The sequence below is a fragment of the Prinia subflava genome, chromosome 2, assembly GCF_021018805.1.
Source record: "Prinia subflava isolate CZ2003 ecotype Zambia chromosome 2, Cam_Psub_1.2, whole genome shotgun sequence".
NCBI lineage: Eukaryota > Metazoa > Chordata > Aves > Passeriformes > Cisticolidae > Prinia > Prinia subflava.
The window spans coordinates 33266874-33289997 of NC_086248.1; positions in this window are offsets into that span (position 1 = coordinate 33266874).

Consider the following 23124-nt stretch of genomic DNA (forward strand, 5'->3'; position numbering starts at 1 on the left):
CTTTACCAGGCACTGAAGTGACACTGACAGGACTGTAGAGTGTGGGGTTTTCCTTCTTGCCCTTCTTGAGAACTGGGACACCATTCATCAGTAGCTGGGACCTCTCTGGATTTCCAAAATTGCTCAAAAATCTTCAAGAGAGGTTTTGGGATGACCTCAGCTGGCACTTCAAGGATTCTTGGATGAATCCCACCAGGCCCCAAAGCTTTGTAGGGATCCAGTTGGAGCAGCAGATCCCACACAGTCTCAGGTTGACTGAGAGTTGATCATTCCCACAGTCATGGTCTTCCAGCTAGGGGCACTGAGACCCCCTTGTTGAAGGCAGAGGCAAAGAATGTGTTAAACACCTGTTCCTTTTCTGTGTCCCTGTTTGTGAGGTGACCATCCTCACACTGTGTTATTTTTACACTGCCTTTTGCCATAATATAATTGAAAAAAAATTATTGTCCCCCATGTTTCTGGCCAGCTTCAACTCCAGCTTTGGCCACATGAACTTTCTCCCTTCAGAGGCAAGAAGCATCTCTGTATGCTTCCTGTGTCACCTGATATTGCTTGCAATGTGTATACACCATCTTTTTTCTCCTTTATTTCCAAGAGAAGACTCCTGCTCAGCCAAGCCAGCCTTCTGCCTCACCTGATTGACTTCCAACAGTTGAGAATTTCCTGTTCCTGTGCCCATAAGGGGTGATGTTTGAAAATTGATCAGCATTGCAAACACATTTTCCCAGGGGCCTTTACTTACTGAGAAACCTGAAGTCAGCTTTCGTCTTGTCCAGAGTTGAGGTTTTGCTCACAGTTTTTTTCCTGTCAACAGAGATTTTGAACTTGATTGCTTTGTGATCACTGTGCCTAGAATGGCCACCACTCTCCACTTTCCTCATGATATCCTCTCTGTTGGCAAGCAGCAGACGAAGTCAAGATTAATCAGATCAAGTCAAGATATTCTTATTTGTGTGCAAATTCACAAAGCGAAATTGTGTCTAACACTGTACCACCATACTCAGTACAGAACTGATGTAATTTGTACCAAATCTGAGAGCAATATTCCCATTAGATATTTTCTGATATCCAGATTGAGGTGCTTTTGTATGGGTTACAGTGTAGTTAAAGTTGAGGGAACTATTTCTGTCAATATTTCTGTCAACATATTTTCTGTCAACAATTTTCGGGTCTGTTTCCTCCTGGCAGAATACTTTTTATGCAAGACAATGCTGTTATTCCTGTTGCATTTAATGCAGCAGACTTTCTCTTCAACAGATGAAAATACCCAGAAACTAAAAAGTTTACTTGTATAAATGCAGTTGAAATTGGTACAAAAATGTTGTGCTATGACTGGCAAAAGCATGATAAAAAGAATCCATCATGCAAAACCAAACATAGGTAAGATCTCAACCGGTGGCACTCTGGTGACAGCAGTGTCTTTGTGTTCTATTGTAGCCAGCATTATTCATGGAGTTTGGAAACGGCTTTGTGAAATGATGGAATTTATATTTAAAGCAGTTTCCTGGATTGTTATTTGAATATTGAGTAACACAAATAAACACAAACATTGCCTTTAGTAAGAAATTTAATAAGAAATTGACACTGTATATGAACTTCAAGCTAAATTGATAATGCACCTACATAAATCAACTTAGATGTAAATAAATGTGGATACACTTATTTGACTAGAGTAAAAGCTGGGGAGTATTTTAGCTTTTTAAAAATCTAACTTTTACACAACTGTCATTACTGAAGGTTTTTTTAAATATATAAACTGCAGAGAAGGACTGGGCAAAACCACTAGCTCTGAGAGTTCTATTTCAAGGGCTTTGTTTCCTTTTTTTTTTCTTTCTTTCTTCCCACTGGGATTTTCTTAGGAAAAAAAGAAGAATCTGAAAACTTGAAATGAGTTCATTGCATTCATTTAGGCAGAGTTAATCAACATTCACATTCACGGTTATACATCTGATATTGTGATCACAGAACTTTGATATTTTTACTTAGTTTTCATAAGCTGTGCCCCAAACCAGACACGAATATTAAACCATTCACAGCTATTATACTTTAGCTTATATTATTGTCTCCTAAAATCTGTGGATAACAAATATTTTGCTCATCCTCTTTTATTTGTATTTGTTTTTAAAATATTTTTGTATTTCTACTCACCCCAGGTTTGGATTGTAATCCATGTAAAGATTGCATTTTCTGTCTGTGCTGATGTCAAAAGCTAAAAATTCAAATAAAACTTCTGTCAAAATCACCGAGTTTCACCTAATCTTGTGAAAAATCCAGAGATTTTGCATGGTGTCCATTCAAAACCACAAATCAGGACAGCTTTCCTCAGCACTATGTTTCATAATACAAGAATGCTTGTGAAGTTCAAAAAAACTTTCGAAGAACTTGGGCTAGGTTTTGGATTTTAACAAAATTAAAAACCAGATGTGTCATACAATTTGGAGTTTTACACTGAAAGCTTTGCCCAGCTCTTATTCACAGCTAAATGAGACAACATTCACTAAGACGACCGTATTTTATAAAGATTTTTTTCCCCATTTCTCTTAACAAAGTGGACTTTGAAGAATCTTTATGAGAAAACGGATTTTTCTGAGCCCCTAAAATGAAGAAAAAATGACGGAGGTTGACTGGTCTCATCTCAGTTTTGTGACACTGTGAATACATAGTATGTTGAAAGACAAATAGAAGATTGCAGTGGAGATATGTCCTGGTATCCAGTAGTTTGCAGAAGACTTTCTAGCCTCCTACGGAGCTCCAGACTGACCACATTCCATTTCATCTTCTACTTTTTTAATCATCTGAGTTGCTCATTTTCTCTCCTTTCAAGTGTGTGATTTACAAATACTATTGCCACATTCAGCTTATGTAACTTTACATGTGGCTGCCTAAATAGAACAAAAGACAATTTTGATGTAGCTGGCACATATTCTTTGAGCATTGCTAAGGTTTTACTACATCAATCCTTCACAGACAACTGTTGGCACTACTAACTCATAACACCTCCCACAATACAAACTGCAACATGGTGAGTTCCTTAATATATCCTATGGATTGTGTTGTGTTCAGGGAAATACTCCAGAAAATATTTTTCCAAAGGCATGTATCATATTGTTGAAGCAGAGCTCACTTTTTCTTGAATGTTTGTAGGGTGGAATGGGTTGAGAATTTCTCTATCTTATGTGTGGGTTAAGGTACTCTAGATGGAAAAATGCAAACTCCACTTATTTTATAGTTACTTTGAAGTTCAGTTTTCACACGTTGTCATTAATTTTTGTCCAGTGTCCACCAGAATTGGCCACGTAGGCTCTGAAAATCTGCTTCCTACAGAAATAATGCAAAGAAAAAAATTAGGAAAAAAAAAAAAAAATCTGTAGAGGCACCAAGGTTTCAGTGATAGGACAAGGGATTTTAAGGTCACATTCTTGATGGTGGACATGGTAGTTGTAGATATACACCAGAAGAATGTTCACAGAGCTTTTAAAATGTAATAGGCAAGCTACAAGGGTGTGGGTAGAAAACAGAAAGTTCTCTGAGAATTTTAGGGAAATTGTAACTTAACTCCTTGAAACTGAGAGTTAGATGAGACTATCTCCAAAATTATTCCAACACTTGAGATTCTAAACACCTAAAAGAAATTTTAAAAATAATGAAAGAACAACATGAAGCTCAAAGAAAGTACAGCAGTGGGCTAATAAATATCTTTTAAGACACCAGAAACAAGCAAATACCTAAGAGGAAAAATACAGGTTTAGTTGGAAACAGAAGACAGAGGAACTTAGAAGTGCTTATCAGGTGGCACACAGCTCCTTGCCTTTTACTCAGCATATGAATTTTAAATGACAAAATAACTAATAAGAGTTAAAGGAACATCAATCCAATACAATCCGTTCCTTTAACATTGAACATTTGTGGACTTGTACTTGAATGCCAGACAGCCTTTAGGTAAGTCCTGTTTTGAGTATACTGATCCTTCTTCTGCAAAGATAAAAATAAGAAGTTGTCCCATGGAAAAAGTAAAGGCAAAAAATTTTACAGCATTTCCTAAGTAACTTTAATAGTTATGAAAGGTACACAGAAAGGCCATGATCTCATAGTAAAAATATATGGTTTTTACACTGGCAATGGAGTTATGTAAAAAGCATCTGCCAGCCAAGCTCTGTCTACCAGACACTTATGCCAGCCCTTTTCAGGAGAGAAAGTGTAAAAAATCCCCCAACCCCAAAAAATTAAAAAAGAAAACAAAATTCTGCAGTTAATACAAGGAGTTGAAGATAAAAACCTTTCACAGAAAATCTCTGTTGAACAAACACATAAGCTCACCTAACTGGCTTTGCTCAAAAAGAGATTTTTTTTTCACCTGATCTGAAAGGAAAAAAACTGCTTGGCAACCTTTTTAAATATGGCCTATGGCTAAATGTCCTCACAGTTAAAGGCAAACAGAAGGAAGCTTTTGGTAACAGCTGCAGTTCTACTTTCCAACAATGAGACCAACTCTTCTAAAGTATTTTGTTTGTCTTTTTCTAAAGCTGACATTTAAAAAATATAATCTTGGGAATTCAGTCATTTCAATACTGGTCAAGCTATAGACAATATATATATTTTTTCTTTAGGGCAATGCTCATAGGATGGAGATATTTTTCCAAAATAAAAATTGTGAAGGGAGTTGTTTGATTTTTTTGTTTGTTTGTTTTTTGGTTTTTGGTTTTTGTTTGGGGGGGGGGGGAGTTTGCAGGGGATGGTGGGGGTTGGGGTTTTTTTTTTTGTTTGTTTGTTTGGTTTGGTTTGGTTGCTTGTTTGTTTCCAGAAAGCAAGTTTTTCTCTGTGAAGAAAGAAGTGGGAAAGACAAGTATTGCTTTAGAAAACGTAATTTTCTAAGGCAAATTAAACAAAGTTTTTTCAACTGTACTTTATGTGATATTCTATTGTCTGCTATTCTGTTCACATAGACTTTTCTCTTTTTTTCATATTAAATTAGCTTCTATTATGTATGGTTTTGAATATTTTTCCTTTAAGTTCTTGGGGATGCCTAAGCTTTAAAGGCAAGATACCAACAACTGGGCTTTACAAGAAAGACACCAACATGAAATAATTAAGAATGTAGTTATTATGAAAATGTTGCTGCTGTTGAAAACTCTATTTAATACAAATTTATTTTTAAAAATAGAGTATTATTGAGATTTATTATTTAGTGATCATAAGGTTGATGTAAGTTAGTCATGTCTCTATGTGTCCTATTGAGTTTTAATGAACTTTGGCATTGGACATGCAGTTTTTGCAATTTTAAATCTATTAACAAATTTGTGTAGAAATTTGCCAAACAATTTTTGAAGGGAGTAGACAGCAGGCTCACAGACATTCTGAACAAGAATTTACTGTTTCCTACTCTAACAGTTCAGTTCAGTTCAGTTGTTGCAACAGCTATTTAAAATACAAACTAAGCTACTAGAGCTTAATGATAGCAACAATAGGGTTGATTTTCTATGGGTAAGAGTTGGGGGAAGGCCAATAAGACAAATGCCATGGGGCAAATCTGTTCTAGACCTCCTAACTAGGATTAAGAGGTAAATTCTACAAGCAGCTGGGAGAAGTCTCATAATTGTGATGACACTCAAGATCATCTACTCCATAACCTTCCCCAGCACCAAGGTCACACTGACTGGTCTTACTTTTAAAGACTAGTTTTGCTACTAAAGACTTCTCCCAGAAGAGTCAGGGGATTAGGCCCAGCCAGCATGAACTTATGAAAGGCAGATCCTGCTTGACCAACTTGATCTCCTACTTTGACAGAGTGACATGCTTAGTGGATGAAGAAAAGGCTGTGGATGTTGTCTACCTGGACTTTAATAAAGCCTTTGACACCATTTCTCATAGCATTCTGCCAGAGAAACTGTCTTCTCATGGTTTGGATAGGTGCTGGCTCAGTGGTGGACTTGGCAGTGCTGGGGTAATGATTGGACTGCATGGTCTTAAAGACCTTTCCAATAAAAATGATTCTAGGATTCCATTCTTTTTGCCTGAGTAGATCTGACCTCTCAGTTCGAGTACGGCTCAGAATCAAGCCAGACTAGAAGTGTGTACCTGCTGTCTGCACTTTTGGTAATTAAGGAAGTATTTTCTGGATCAGGGATTGGAAACCAGGGGTCACACCTCCCTGGCAATGTCTAAACGTTTAGGCTAACAGCCAGCTGGGGCTTATGGACTGATGTAGGAACCCAGTAGAAAGTGGATCAATTCCAGGTAGATAATCTCATGTAAGGACATTTACCAATGAAAACGAGAATCTCAGGTTCATTCTCCTCAAAATAATGCATTTGACTTAAGTGTCCCCTACATTCCTTCACATAAACCATTGTATTTTGCATAAAATTCTGAAGTATTAATTGAATAAGTAATCTGAATAAAGATTTGGCAAGCTCAGTACTGAACAGATGGGATACCTGAGCTCAGACACAAGGCAGGTTGATACCAATAGCAACTAACAAGAGAATCATAGTACAGAATTTTAAGGAGTTTTAAAGATTTTACTGCAGTAGGTATTCATTTCAGAGGTGTGGAGGGGAGGGCGAAATGAAAGCATTTAAAACAGAAGATTAGAAACAAAGAACTTCAGAGAAGTGAGGTCTTTTCAGCTGTTCAAACTATAAACCTGCAATACTTCCTCTTATACAAATACCAATATCACAGTTTTCTCACTTAGGAGAGTGAAAAGTGTGTTGAATAACTAATCATTTCACAATCCATTCCTGGTATCAATTGATCTTCATGACCACAGAAACATCTTGGCACCTTTCACAGATGTAGTGTTTGTGTGAGACCAAGAACTTATTGTTTCACCTGGTCTGAGCTCAGTGACTGAAAGCACTTGGAGCAAGTTCCTCTCTGCTGTGGCTCTGGCCAGGTTATGTCCTGCAGCTAATGTTGCTGACATGGCTGTGCAAGCAGCCTGTATCATCTGGTGTTTTGTTACAAGAAAATGCTGTTTCTAATATATACATTCATTTCTGTAACTAGACAAGATTTCATTACAATAAAAATTCTAGCCATTTAAAACTTTTCCCCCTCCTCTTGCCTATCTCAATGATTACTTTTGTGAGTACCAGCTAGTGTATTTGCCACAGATATGAATATTTCTAGGAAATGAATAAGAGATTGGATAAGAAGTAGTTAAAATATGATGATTGTACTACAGGACTCCTTCCAGCCTTCTACAACAAATCTGTGTTGTAACAACTATTTTTAGATTGGGTCAGGAAAATTTCAGGGAAATACAAGGTGACAGTTTGTTAAGGTTGAAGGGTTATACTCTTACTGTTCATTAAATATTCAGTAATATAGGAAAGGCTTTTAGGGAGCTCTCCCTGCTCCCCCAGCTCTCAAGCTGCCAAAGAAACAATGACCCAGGACCCCAGCACTACCTGAGAGGGTGGCTTCATGCAGGCTGCTCTGAGTTCAAGTTTTCCTAAGTCCACTTTTTTCTCATGTGGTCCCACAGCCCTTCCCATAAAACTGGGGCAAATTTAATTCCTTGTTTCACCAAAAATTTCAGAAATTTGGGGCTGTGCTCTGAATCAGAATATTTGGCGATATCAGAAACCTCTTTTGATGAGAGCCATTATAAGTGCACAAGTTACTTATGTTTCTGACCTGCCAGTCATTTAGGGATCTACTTCCAAGAGTACTTCTATATCATATCTTCAAATGAAGTTATGGGAAACTCAAGGTGTTTGACTATCAGGTTCAAAGTAGAATAGCCCATATTGAAAAGTGCCTTGATTTGCTCAGAATCACATTAATTTTTAGCAGTACTGAAACAAGTGTGGAATAAGTATTTATCATATATTTGGAAAAATGTTCCACACATCTCCTTTGCATTTAAGAAATGCTCCAGCAAGTCTTTTCAGATATACTGAAGAATCAACCAGTAGAACCAACCAAGTAGAAGGTTTAAGTGGTGTGATCACCTTTTCACACAGGTATTAAGAAGAAATTCGTGACTAAATGACTGACAATATTCCGTAGAAAGACACTTGTTATAAGGCATGTAGAAATTGGCTCACTCTAGAATTCGGTAAGTGTTAAAATTAGGCAATTATCCAAGAAGTTGAAACAATTTCTCTTACATAATGAGTCACTTAACTGTGTCTTGTGAGCCCCCAAGGACTCAAAAGTGACCACAAGGATTTAATGTGTTTGCTAGTAGTCAGCAGCTCTGCTCCTCTGGCAGGGAAGGCCTCAAAAACAGCTGAAGGGATCTCATTAGGGGGGGAAAATCTGCAGTTAAGTGCTTGCAATGGCTCGCAGCAGCTCGGTCCCTGCAGGGCTGGAAGTGACTGCTTGCACCTGCGGCCAGAATGAACAGCTGCTCCCTCCTCACCCAGCCTGGGGGAGCTGAGCTGCTGCTGGAGGAGGTCTGGATGAAGACAGATGTGCCTAAACAGAGCTCGTTTTGACACAGTCCAAAAATCCTAAAGGTCCTAATTTGGACCTTCAGTAGCTCTGGGTTCCTAAATTCTCTGTCCAGTCTGGAAATCAGTATTTCCCAAAGTAAATAGTTGTGAATGGGTTTTACAGTGTAAATGCAGCTTCAGCAGGGCAACCTTTTAGTGAGACGAGTCTGAAAGTGAGATTGCCAAAAGTTTGGAGCTTGACTCCTTAGCTAGTAGTAGCAGTCCTTGAAGGAACTGAGAGTTCATACACTTGGGATTTTTTTCTATCTTTTCATTATTTGAGAAGTCTTCTGCCTGGATGGCCTCCACATAAAATGACACTGCCCTGCAGATGCTTGAGGTGAAATGAGGGATATGTTTATCTGTGCACAGACTCCCTCCCTGCCCCCAGCCCCTGCCTTCAGTAAGTATTAACTTTAATTTTAGCCTGAGAGAAAATGGCAGTCTAGTGCTTCCCCAGAGAGCACGTGTCTGTTTTTCTGCTTTCCAATAGTTTGCAGTGAAGAGTATCTGGATATCTTCATTTCTGTTCTAGTTCTTTTTCCCAGCTGCTTGTGTTTGATGACAACAGTACTTTCAAAAGTAGAGGTGCAATTCACAGAAAACCAAACAGCAGTTTTATAGATACAAGTAGAAACAGTGGTGTTTTTTTATTGACTAAATAAGAAATGAGACTGTTTTCATCATCTGAGCTAAAAACCAAAGTATATGGTCCTGTGAGGATGTAAAATAATTGAAAAACTCTATTTGTTTCTTAAGTTCTATTTTTGCTAGAAAAATAAGTTTCTTCCATTTAGTCATCTGAAGTAAATGTCAAGGGATTTTTTTGGTTGAATTATTTCTCATTCATTTACTGCCTCAAATTAGCTAATTTAAACAGGATTGGCAAGAGTGGAGATTTCATTCTGCTTCAATTCTCAAGGTCCTCATGAAGTACTTGCATTAATTTGTTTGTGGTGGACCCTGTAGACAAGAAATACTGCCAAGAATTGAAACTAAAGATTGGAACTCTTGAAGAGTTGAACTTGTCACAAAAAGTATTTGTCCTTCAGACAGAGTGGTTTCTCCTGCCTGAGTAGAAGGGTCCATACAAAAGAGCTATAAAAATGATGGCCAGTGCAGAAAAAGTAGAAAAACAGCTTTTGGTACTGGGAGTTGGAACTTGGAATTTGAACGATGAAATTTTGTCTTCTGAAGCCTAGGGGAAGGAGGTTGAATGGTAAAGTATTGTCAGTAAGTCACTGCTTCCATTAGAATTTGTAGGGCCCTCCAAAGTCAGCTGGACATTCAGAATAGCCTGAAATGTTAACATGGAACCTTGCACGGAGTCAGCAACCACCAAGGCAACAAAGAGACACTAAGAGACAGAATGACAGAGGTGGACACCGGGTGGAACGAAGCTGGACCTGTGACAGCCCAGCCAGAGAGGTGTTGCACCCAGCTCCTGGCACCCTCCAGGGAGCTGAACCAACGCTGCCAGTGGAAGTCCTGCTTGCTTCAGGCCCTGGGACCACCAGTGACCAACAAACAGGAGTCAAAAAGGTCTCTACTTCAGCACTCAGTGAGACTGGCTTTTGGATGAAGTCCAGTTCTCTTTAAAGATAAGGGCAGCTTTGTAATCTACTTTACATAGACTTTCAATTGTATGTGATAAATAAAAGATAAACTTTAAACAATAAGCATGAGTTGAGTTCGTTATTTTACTTTGATTTTGTGCAGGAAAGGAGCAGATACTTACGAGTTATGCCACGTGGTCTTCATGTCTTCTGGAAGCATCAAACTGCATTTAATGCCATGCCTCTTTGTCTTTGCTTCTGGTTCAGTGATCTCTGATATGCTTCATTTTACAGATTAAAGCCTCTGTTATGTGCATTATTTTAAGAAAACCATTTATTTCAAGGTGTCATTTCTGAACCTTTAAGTTACCAAATAACAAAAATCCCAGCACAGTCTCTAGTCACAAATTGAGAAATCATTTTCATTGACACATCTTGGCTTCAGAGTAAGGCTGTTCAGCTTTTCAAAGGGAGCTGTTTCTGGCACTGACTATTGTTTAAGGAAGTGAAAAGTTACTCTTTGTGGAGGTTGTTGATGTGACTTGGCTGGTTTTCTGTGGATTCAAAGCCGACTTGTTTAACAGATATTTTACTTCTGAATACTGGATTTTGAATGTCAATATAGTACCAAATTAACTATTTTTTAAAAGACCCGTAGTACGTGCCAGCCAGAGTGAAATTATTTTTATTATTTGCATGTTAACACCTGCTGTATATGAAACTACAATTACCAATAAACCACAGCACTGCGTGAAAACCTGACATCGATCTTTAAGTGGCACTACACTCTCAATTCTCCAAACTAACTTTACAATGTGAACACTAAGGTGCTTTAAGGAGGTATGATGGCACACAGGCAAGGGAACAATCTCAATTTATCACAGTGGTGGTCACCAACGCCCATCTAGGCGGTTGCAGATATTACACCTCTAACTGTGCACTGCTGTTGAACAACCATATTTACAGGAAAAGGGAACCTACTCATGGTCAGGAACCTAACATAGTCACTTCAGTGCTTTCATGGGCAGAGTGCTGTGGTAACTTAGGAGCTAAGTGAGTGGTAGATGGGTATGCATGTCCCACCATGAAGTCACATGGCAGGCACTGTAACAAGCCCTCATGAAGCCAGCTCTGGGCATGGCTGCTAAATAGGAAATCACAATGTCCTTTTGATGGTTTTCTGGTTTTCAGGATTGCTTTGGTCACCTGCAGAGCAGAAAAATCAGTGAAAAAGGTCCTAGAAACGCCTTTGTATTTTATCTAGTTTACTGATACTCCTGTCCTGAAGCTAAAGAAAGAGTTAAGGAAATGAAACACCAATCCAGCCTAAGATATTCAGTGCCAATGAAGAACTGAAAGGCTAAGTGGACAAGCAAGAAATTGTCCACTTCTTGCTGGGACACATGCTTGATATGGAGCAGCAGCTATCATTTGCTTACAAAGTTAATTTTGGATAATTCTTGTACTCCCACTGGTATATTTAGTGAAGTGCTTGATTAGGGAACAATACAGGAAGTTTGTTGAAGGTTTTATCTCAGTGTTGTTAACTGTGCAGTGAAAGCCATTGTGAGAAATAATTAATCAGAACATTTGTGTACTGTCTAAATGCTGTTTCAAAAGGTGCAGGGAAAATTCTGGTGAGTTTTTGTCATTAGCAACAGCCTTATATCAGAGAGCCTGGTCAAACATTCTGTTCAAGAAAACTGCAGGTCCCTTTTGTGTTAGGCACAGAGTAAAGAATCCTGGATTCAAAATTAGCCTGCTTCTTGGTGTGAGTAGAGCAAAACCATCCCATTACCAAGTCCCTGTTCCCGAGCTCATGTGAGAAGAAAATGTCCAGGTCTAACCAGTTGCATCCCGTCCCCTGTTTTGTAATCCATCAGAGCAATGCTGGATATATAGAGTGCTGATCCCTGCTCTGCAGGTGGGCTGTAGGAAATGAATAATTCTCAAATGTGGAAAGACTAAATGTCAGTTACAGCCATAGGAAGCTGAAAAGGAAAATGAGTGTGGGCTGCTGAAACCATTGGTATGATGCTATTAAGAAATGAAAAGCAGGAATAAAGGTAAACCTGCCATGATGCTGCATGGCATGTCTGTGGATAAGCTGTTGTATTGGTGGTGTGACAGTTCCAACTGTGTTTGGGAAAAGACAAACATTTGCCATGCTTTACAAGCTGGTACAGGAGCAAAATCTCCACTTTGATGACACTGACAAGAGAAGAACTATAGAAGAGCTAACTGCCACAAGTCTGTGTGCACTGCTCAGCACACAGTGGAATGCTGGTAACATTGGTGAGAAGGCTGACCAGGAGCAGTGGGAAGGCTGGTGGGCTCAACTAAGAGAGCTGAAGAGGAGCACAAATGTCAGCTCCTCCATTGCACCTGCTTAGCAACCTGGCATAGCCCCGTGAGGGAGTTAGTCCTTTAAAAAGGCAAACTAGCTGTCCTCCATGCAAGTATTTCTTACTCCAGTCTGTGCTGAGGCAGTGAGAACATTTTCTTTTTGTGATTGAAAACATGATTTTTCCTATGTCAACACAAGAATAGCAAATCATTGGGAAAGAAATCTCTTTAAACCAAAAAGCTGAGATTCCTGCACTGAGCACTCTGAATTGTCCGCCTTAGGGGGCAGCATACAAAAAATGCTTCTGAGAGGAAGAAATGAGATCAAAACATGAACATTATTCCAGTTTAATATTTATGGGTTTTTTGTTAAGCTTTTTTTCATTTTAATTCTCTTCAAGAAAAAGGCCCTGCTATGTAGGATACTCTATGTTACAGGAATTAAACTCAGTTCAAATATCTTTTCATATTCGTAACTGCAATTTTGGTGAGGTGCTGCTGGAAGACATTCATCCAGTTCAGATGTGCTTAACTATTTTTGCTTGACACTTTCTATTCCAAGATAGCAACTACATTTCTTTTTACATTATTGTACCTTTCCACACTTCTTTTTTTTTTTTTTTTTTTTTTTTTTTTTTTTTTTTTTTAATAGCTACAATAACTTCTGCCACATGCGTGAGCTGGATACTCTTATGTAGAATTTCTATACACTGTAATTTCTATTTCTTCCAGAGTGTAGGATTTCTATACACTGTATAGAAATTGTTAGCCACTAGAAACATTTGCGTCACTTCAAGTTCCCTTATGTGAACCAAAATAAACTGCTTAATTTCAGCTTTCCCACCTCAGGCTTCAAGCCTGAATCTGGTGTTGGTCTTGCCTGCTTGTTTCTCTTTTCTGCCTCCTTCATCAGGAACTCCAAGCATAGCTAATACTCAACTGCAGTGTTCTAAAAGACATCTGAGCAAGCTGCCATGCCAGAAACACACAAGTTGGGACAATATGGAGTTCAGCGTGGGCTAGTTAACCTTTAAAAGTAACAATAGTTATATTTCTCTGATTGTTACATATTTCCTCTTTTCCTGCTGATGGGGAATTTAGTATGGAACAACTTAATTCTTTGGAGATCAATTCTAATAAAATAGGGATTGTAAGATAGTTTTCAAATCAAATAGAAGACTAATGACAAATAAAAATAAGGCATGTGAGGTCAGGGTTGTCAAAATAATATCCAGACCACTACTGAAGCTTTAACAACACAAACAAGGATGGTAACCAAGAGCATGTGGCACAGAAGGAGGCACGATTGCTTAGGGCAGAATTTTTCCACCCTAACTTAAGAGTCTTAAAAGATGCATACCTGAGTCGAAGTAGGATGTATAAGTAAATACTGAACTAATAGAAAGAAACAGGTGCTACCTGGTGGTAATTCAGATAATCCTGAGCTCAAGACTGTATGATGATTTTGTCTCTGGAAACGACTGTTTTCCTCTTGAACACAGGACATGATTTAGCTATGTAATCTTTAGGCAATAAAAGTGGGAAAGGTGAAAGAAAGAGATGATGCTATGAAAAAGGGGTATTTGATAGTGTTACCTGGAGCTTTTCTAGTAACCATTCTAGGGTCCTACTTAAGTAGAGGTTTATGGTTTTGAGAACATTCTGACAATACACAAGAAAGTGTGCTACAAGTGTGGCTGCTCTGCTACCCTTTTAAATTGTGTATTACTGCAGCAGAAATGTGCAGCAGAAAAATATTAACATACTGAAACCAGAGTGCTAAATTCAGAGCACCTAACATTTCTGTTGCTGTTCTAATCTGGAGCTGGGTGTACTGTGCCCCATTAAGAACTATCCCTGTAACATAGAAGTTGCCTGCATAGAAAGGGGTGAATTTAGCAACTGGCAAAACTGGAAAAAAAATCTGTGAGGTCAACAAATTTTGTGGAGCTTTAGGAGGACTTCAGGGTATTTACATACTTGATGCCCTTTGATTTAAATGAATGCCAGTGTCGCATAATGTCTCTGGCTTCACAAAACTAAGTCTTGACTTTCAGTGAAAGTCAAACATCTAGCTGCTTTTTAAGTTGCTCAGGTATCTTTAATTTAGTTGGTATTTACATTTTAAGCTATAAATTTAAACTATTCTGATCCAAGGAAAGGTTACAGATGGCCCCTCTGGATATGACCACTGGCAAGGATGAGAAGGAAAAGGGGCACAGGATGTGAATCTCTGGATTCTGTTGTTTGGAGCACCTGCTTCTCCTTTCTCCAGCCTCACATTTAGCACAGCACATCTGCTCATGAAAAAATTAGGTGTGCAGATCCTGGTGGTATAAGTCAGATCTCATTTGACTTGGAGCAAGGCTGATACTCCTATTGCATGCTTTAGAACCTTGATGATAACATTCTGGAAGAGGAGAAGAGCAAAAAAAATCACAGGGTGTTTTTCATGTCTCTCTTTATTTAAAGTTTTTCAAATCTTAAAAAGGAATTAACCTAAGAAATGCCAAATCTGGAGTATAATAGCATTTCTTTAAACTCTTATGATACAAAAAAATATTAATCTTTATTAAAAAAATCATGACAATAAACAGCTAGACAAAGATAGAGGTTCCACTAATAACCCTTTCGTTGCTCCACTCAGCAAATATGCAAAATTCTTCTGTTATTTTCTATCTGGTAAGTCTTGTGTCTAAAAGAGAAAAGAAATTAATCTTAGGCAGTTTAAGAAAACATCTCAATGATTTTCAGTAATCATATGGAGGATTCATAACTTCTTCCTAAGTAATTGTAATGTAATTGCCTAGATGTGATGAATCTTCATCACCACTTGTCAATTCTTGTTTGCACAGGCTGGCTGTAACCACTTTTATTCTTTACAGGTACTTTTTCTTCTCTCAGGAAATATGTACCCTTACAGTTCCAAAATAAAAGATACTGCAGCTGTTATACACAGTTATCTTTTATCACCTGTTACTTCTATGGAAAATGTTAACATGCACCTTTTCAGCAAGGAAGTAATTTCATGCCAACAAGCCTTGCTTGCTTCAACAGCTATCTTGAATATGTCAGTTAGTCTCAGAAATGATGTAAGCATATGTGGTTACAAAGTTATTTCTTTTATCTTTTGTTTTTTTGTGGCAAATTAATCATCATTAAATTATGTTCTATTTCAGAACTCAGTTTATTTTCCTGGACATATACTGATAAAAGATACATGATTTTAGATCATATACTCTTTCATACAGGTGGTAGAAATGCTGATCTTGTGGGTAATGTAGGGCACTTGCAGAAATTTGAAGCATTTCCCTCTTAGAGTCCCTGCTGCAATACTAGAAATCAGTCAGCTATGCTAATTTACGCCACATGATGATCTTGACAGTGTGTGCACTACTATGTAATCCTGAGTAACAATGTGAAGATCTTCAATTTAGGGTTTCTTTTTTCAAAACATGTAGGACACTTCTATAGTAACTAGAATTGCTGTGTTGTTGACCAGGGCAGAGCAATCCTGACCAGTCTGAGTAGCCATAACCTGACTGTAGCCATCCCTTGAATAGTACCAGGGGTCTGGTGGAATTTTGTGTCTGGGCTGCTTGCTCTCTCTGCTCAGCAGTCCAGGACCTAATTCTGCCAAACCTCACATGTCTTCATCCATCTGGCAGAAGAACCTGAAAGAGGAAGCAAGAGCAAGGGGTTATGTAGGAGACAACCCTACCATTTTCAAGTCTGAGAACCAACTAGTATATCTCATGTTAATTTTATTTCAAAAAATAAAATAATAAATTATAAAACACCCTCAGATTTAGAAAGACACTCACAATTTAAAATTGTAGGTTTTGTAAAATAAAGGAGATTTTTCTGTCACCATTAAACAAGACAATTTTTTTTTTTTAAATGAATGGTGTCATTGTGTGCTAATGCATTTTTTAACATTTCTGATTCATCCTTTCTCAGTGCATATCCTGATAATACATCATACTCCAAGAGATTAATCTAACTGGCAAAGAGTTACTGCATTCACTTCCTGTGGGTCATCACTTTTCATGGGGAGAAGAATTTATACCAAACCATTCTGTGTTGGTAACACAGAGGTTTTTAGTTCTCATTCCCAACTTACATTTTTCAAGATAAATTAATATGCATTTTTTAAAGCCAAAAGTCATGTATTTTATTGTTGGAAATGCTTCCATTGAACAGAGCAAACCAGTAGAAAAGATCTCATCTCAAAAGGATTTTATTTCCCAAAATGATGTGTTTCTCAAAAGGATGTTATGATTGTTGTTGTTTACAGAGTTAAAATAGGTCCAAATATTTTTTAACCTATTGTACTTTTTAATCTTTTGGAGTTTCCAAAATAGTTGCATTTGACAGATCTCTCCACCTGTTTGTACTTGTTGTTCTACTATGCAATGTATTTGAAATTTCTAAGAGATTTATTTTTGTTGCAATACATCGAGAACAAATTCTTTGTTGGAAGTGGATGAAGTTATTATATATAAGGACAATAAAGGCAGGAATCTCAGGGAGATTTTTCCATTCTTCTCCTACAGGTCATATAAGGTAAGATACTTTTACCCCTTTAACAAAGGAGAATAGAACAGTTGCACCTAACTCATCCTTTTAATACCTACTGATGTCAGTGGGATGGGCCACACCGCATTTGGAAAAGAAATTAATTCCAGCAGTTAAGGGGATTGAAGCCACATGCTACCTAAAACTAGTTTTCTCTACTATCTTTTGGTGGCCAATATCCACATATTCAAAGGGACATTGAAAAGGAGAGTATAATGAATAATTAGCTTCTAATGTAATCTCTGTCTTGCTTCAGTTGTAGTTGAGAGAGAAGATCTGTGGGAGGATCCAAATATCAGTGTCAATGTAGTCAGCATATTTCCAAGATGTAAGCTTTGAAAAGCCCAGTGAAATGTCATCCAGGTATTGATGCAGGTGAGATGCCAATGTCTCAGAGTGGCTAGTGCTCAAATTCTTGAGGTATTTGAAGAGTTTTGGATAAACTTTTTAAAATGCCTTAACTGCAGACAAAGTTGAACTCATCTCAGCCCTAACTCATTTTGAATTTCAAAGAAGGATTTCTCCACCTCTTTTTGTCTGTTTTCTGAAGTGAAACATACACGTTTTCACCATTTCAAATGGTGGCTGGACTTTTGGTGTTTTATTTCTTCCTATAGTAGAGTATTCTTTTTCATGTAAGAGTGCAGTCCTTCTTAGCTGACAACTTTGAAGCCTGTGGTGCTGTGAAGGAAATCTAAAACTAACCTGAAAATAACTGCAGGGAATACATGCTAGAAATCAATTTGATCCTGGCAAAAAGAGCAGATCAGATAATTTAACATGTTTTCAACTCTGAGTTCTATTATCCAATACTGGTTCTGTTGGTCTGCTGTCAGATTCCTCTGCCATGTGTATGCTGGAGAGAAAAGAGACTAAAGATAATGGATGTTTGCTTTGTATCAAGTTTTCACACAATGACTGTCAGCATTGAATAAGATTTGACATTTCCATCTGATAGACAAACAGCTTCTAAAAAATTGGAGTGAGGGTTTTTTTTTAATATTAGTGACTTTCAGAAAGTTTCTAGATCCACTCTTTCATATTACAACAGCAAGAATTTTAAACTAAAAGAGGGAAAGATTTTGGTTTTCCAAAAAGAGGTTATTTTGGCTGTGGTTTTGTTTGTTTAGATTTTGTTTTTAATGGTAAAGCTGCTTTTAAGTCAATGTACAAGCCCCACAGCACCCTTTGTCACCCCAGAAATATACTGTCCTTGGAATGTTCATTCAGCAGTTTCCTCCGTATTCAGACTTTGTGAAGCCACATATCAAAATACATTTTTCCATTACTTCAACCTTTGCATCCCCATTTCTATGTTTTGTTCTTTCTTCATTATTTTCCAAAGAAAGTGAAGAGAGAAGTGACATAAAGACACAGCTTTGAAAAACCTGTCTTCAAGAAATCATTGTAAATTAGTTCCCATCCTCCAAGCATTAGGCAGAAAATCTGAGGGAGGTCACACTGGATTGTTATTAGCCCTATCATCCTCTTTCAATGCTTTCACACACTGCCAGAAAAGGCACAGTAATATCTGGTATTCTAGGATTAAATTAGAAATCAATTATAGGATATAGCAACCAGAAACCAATCCTTAAAAACATATTTCTCCATCTGTTCTGTACTATTCAGCTCTAATTCTCTTTGTTTGATCATAATTTCTTAATTTTTTTTACAAAAGTTATTAATTGAGCAATTACAATAATCTCCTATTTTAATATCAATGTGTTAACAGCACACAGTAGTCCAGGAGAACACAGCTGGAGACCAGGTGGCAGTTAGTGCTCACCTCTATGTGAGCACAATGTTACTGATTTTGGGGATAGGATTCAGCATGGTTTGGAAGTTCTCAAAACCTGAAAATCTTACCCAAATGCCATGGAAGCATGTACAGGATGGAGGCACCTGTGAGGGGAGATATTACAGCATTTAGTTTTGTGGTAGGTCCTTCATGCCTTTAATAGGTATACTCCAGTGCCCTTGTTGGCTCCAGCCTACAGCTACTGCCGACGCAAGGACTGGAAGAGGTGCTGCTAAATTACTTTTAAGTTAACATTTATTTGTGACAGTATTGGTCAGGAATTATTACAAATAAAAATCTAGTTAATAGTTTCCTTAGGCTATTTTACTGGATCTTTTCCTGTTGCAATTCCAATGCATGTGGAATGATGTAACTTCATCTTTGTTGTGGGAAGCATGAACAGAGCTGTCTAACAAAACATTATAGAAATTTAATAGCAGCAATATGTCAAAAACGTATCTTTCTGCAACATGGTAAACTTTTAACCTTCATATTTTCATACAACTTCTCATTTTTTTCTGGTTTCAAGATTTTTTAAAACTACCAGCATATGTTCATTATTCCCTATAAGTGTATAAAACTCCCAAAGCCATATGTTTTCCTCTAGAAAGCTGGCAGAACCCTATACTATCTATACACAGGCCAAAAAAAAAGAAGCTACTGTTACTGACTGTCCTCTATATTTTTCTCTCTAATGATGCAATTTCTGACAGAGAAAATGTGAAAAAATGATCATCTAGAATAGACTGTGCCCACTCTTGTTTTTTACCCAAAGTTGATATACCTAGGAGAAACACAAAGTGCCTACATCATGGACTTGTGAAAAAAGATTAGCATACTGCCAAAAGATTGTAATGAAATATAAACAGATAAAATAAAAAAATTATCTTCTGAATTCATAGACATCTTTTTATGTTGTTTAAAAGTAAAAAGAAGTTGAGATAAGGGTGCAGGTGGAAGATGAAAAGATGGCCTTGCAAAAAATGAAGCATTCAAATATACCAAGTAATGCTGTTCACAGATCGTTCCCAGAAAATATCAGGGATTGTGAGATGTGACTGCATCTGAGCAAACATCATTCAATCCAGTACTTCATATCTCCTTGTTAATGTCTTACTTTTCCTGTTTTTTGGAAATATTCCAAATTATTGATGTAAAGGAGGTATTTCTCTAAGTCCCTCTCCCTCTAAAACTTCAGCTCAGTAAAGTATCTGGTAAAGCTCAGTCTTTCTTTTTCTCTGTGACTGATCAGCTGGAACTCAGCATTCTGGCTGTATTAGCACTCTATGATGACATTGTTCCTTGTTTTAGTCATTCAGAATGATAAAGGGAGACGCTTTGACTGAATTTTCAAATATATTAAAAAATTCCTTGTTAAATCAAAACTTTGCTGAACTGTGGCTATGGAAGGTATGATTGCTACCCCAGAATCACAGGGGTTGTGCTGATTCTGTAGATGCAGTGATGTACATAAGTCTGAGTTCCCCTTGAAACAAAATAGCAAAGGGGAATTCACATTTTCATGTATGGAGAAACTATGTTAGATGTACAGAGTCATGCAGCTTTTATTCTGTAATCCCAGGTTGTCTGGGTGTTTGATTGCTTATTTCTGTGGGTTCCCTTGTTATTCTCAGTATCCCTGCTGCTGACACCTGTTTCAGACAGGTGTCAGGAATGTGCATGCTGTACTAGGTAGAAAATCTCAGTGACCCCCTGCTCAGCCCCACGCTTATCTCTGGGGGTAGTATTTTTATGGAGCAGCAAAGGAACTGCCAAAACAACTGCTCATGGATGCAAATTGGTACTGTCACCACGTTCCTTCCAGGCAGCAGGGACCATGTGCTTCCCTAGAGAATCTGATCCCCAAGTACATGGACCCTATTTCAGCAGTTTGAAGACAAAATGATGGCGTGGACTTACTGAGTCTTCACTGACAGTATGCAGGATATGTCATCTGTGCACTCAGGTCTGACTATTAGGAATCAAGTCCTATTTTTAGAAGCCTTTGTTACCTGCAAAAGGCAGGACAGTGAATATTTCCTGAAAACATTTGTTCCTTAGGATCCTGGTCAGACTTGAGTCACCATATTTACTGTCCACGTGCTGTACACCACCCCTGGATTTTCCTGTATCAGGAACCCATTCTTTCCATATCAAGTCTACACATGGAGACAGAGATGAACTTTACTGTATGTGAGAGAGATATTGAATGATACAGGTTAAATAGCATTAATGGTCTCTCAGTATTGAGTTTAGCCATTCACTGGGTTTGGTTAGTGATTATGGCTGTAGCTCTCTGAATCCCAGATCATGCCATCATGTTTCCTCTCTCAGTGGCTCAGGTGCAGTCTGCCTGAGAGTGTCAGCAAGTGGGGACACGTGACATTTTTTACAGCATTATATCAAGCAAAATGGTGCCCACGGCCTACGCTGTTACTAGAAAATAAGGACTGAAAGAGAAAGAAATACTTCAAATAGACACAAAGAACTTCAGAAAGCTGCTTGGTTCCAAAAATTCACCAAAAATAGTGCATTGTGATACCACGGAGAGCACCACAGAACTGATTTCTAAAAGTGAGGAATTTACAAAATGCATAGTGAATTTCAACCAGCTTTGTTAAGATTTAGTCTACATTCAAGAGAACTTGTCATCTATGAGTGACAGGGGTAATAACTTTTTTAGTATCTTTTCTTAGTTTGCTTGTGTATTTTTTATAAACACTTCAGATCATGGACTTTATTCCAGGTCTTGTACAGTTCCATGGAAATTATTGACTCACAAATAACTTCTCTCAGGAACAGCTATGCTAAAATAACTCATCATTTGAATCTCAGGACAGTAATATATTTAAGCTCATGCTTTATTTGAAGTAAGGCAGCACAGTATTTAGATGTTTTAATGTTTGAAGGCAGCTTGCTGTTCACAGTGCCGACAGGAAGGGAAAGGTCATTGGTGTCTCACTGTACTCAGGCAACCAAACTAAAATATGAATTTTAAAAACCCCTTGCAGAATGAAATGCTCCTGTTGTTTCACCCTATGGTTTGGGGAAAAAAAAGTAAAAACAAAAAAGGCAGGTAAATCTTTGGATATACATTTATTTTCAGAAAGAATGTGTGTGTGTGGCAGACATTGAATTTTACTGATTTGAATCTGGACATGACTTGCACTGTTGGGTTATGAGAGCTGCTTATCATGGCACATCATAGTAGTACAAGTAGAAAATACACTCCAAAATAAAACAGTGAATAAACAATGGAAAACAGACTACATTTAGATTCCTAAGGTATTTCAGTGGCCAGATTTTCAGAGCACCCATTCATCAGGAGCTGAACTCTAGAAAATCCCAGAATCTCCTTTAGTATCTCAGCCTTGGAGCTGTCTTATCATCCAAGCTTCTCCTGCTGAGTGCAGTAGGAATTAGATAAAACTCAGTGCCTAATCCTCTGTTGATGTGACAGATATGAAGACACGAACTGCCTCACTCATGTACCCTGTCTTGCACCCTTGAATCCTATTTAGCAGGTCATATCTTGCACAAAGCTGGACTATGGAAAGCTAGGAGAATTTCTTGGGCTATCAGCCTTTTGCTTTTCAGGACCCCTAAACTAAATTGGTACTGAAAGCTTATTTCAAAGGTGGACCAGTAGTCTCTAGACATAATTTAACTCATCTCTTGAGTTTCTCACGACAGTCATAACAACCAGAAAATATACTCATAATCATGGAATTCTATTTACTCATTACACTGAAACCATCATTTTTCCAGTAAGAAAAATAATCTAAACACAACTGGATTTAATGAAAGATTATTTCCCCCTAGTAAAAACTTACCCTGACCATTCTCAGCCAATATTTTCTCTTGAATTTCTTCTGTTGGCCCAAAGCTTGCTGAAAAGAGCCAAAAAGTATTTTAGATGAAGAGAAAATGCAGTAAGTCTAAATTTCTATTTAAATCAGTTATTGATGTTTACTTGATACAGTGAGAAAAGTATATGTGTTGAAAGCAGGAAAGAAAATGAAAACCATCAAACATCAAACCCTCAACGTTCTCTGATTGTTGAGGAAGTTAAAACTATAGTTTATAACTGAGAGATGGGAAGGAAAAATACGAGTAAACATTGCCAAGTACTTTCATTTACTTTCTATTTTCAAGACCAGCTAGGTTTTTTTTGTTGTTGTTTTTTTTTTGTTTGTTTTTTTTTTGTTTTTTTTTTTGTTTTTTTTTTGTTTTTTTTTTTTTTTTTTTTTTTTTTTTTGTTTTGTTTTGTTTTTTGGTTTTTGCTTTTTTTTTTTCTTGAAATTCCAAATGTAAATTTCTCATTGCACTCCAGATGGTGGATTTTTAGTCCAATATTCTTTCTTCTTCACTTGCACAGAAGTCTTCACAGCTTTTCTTGTTT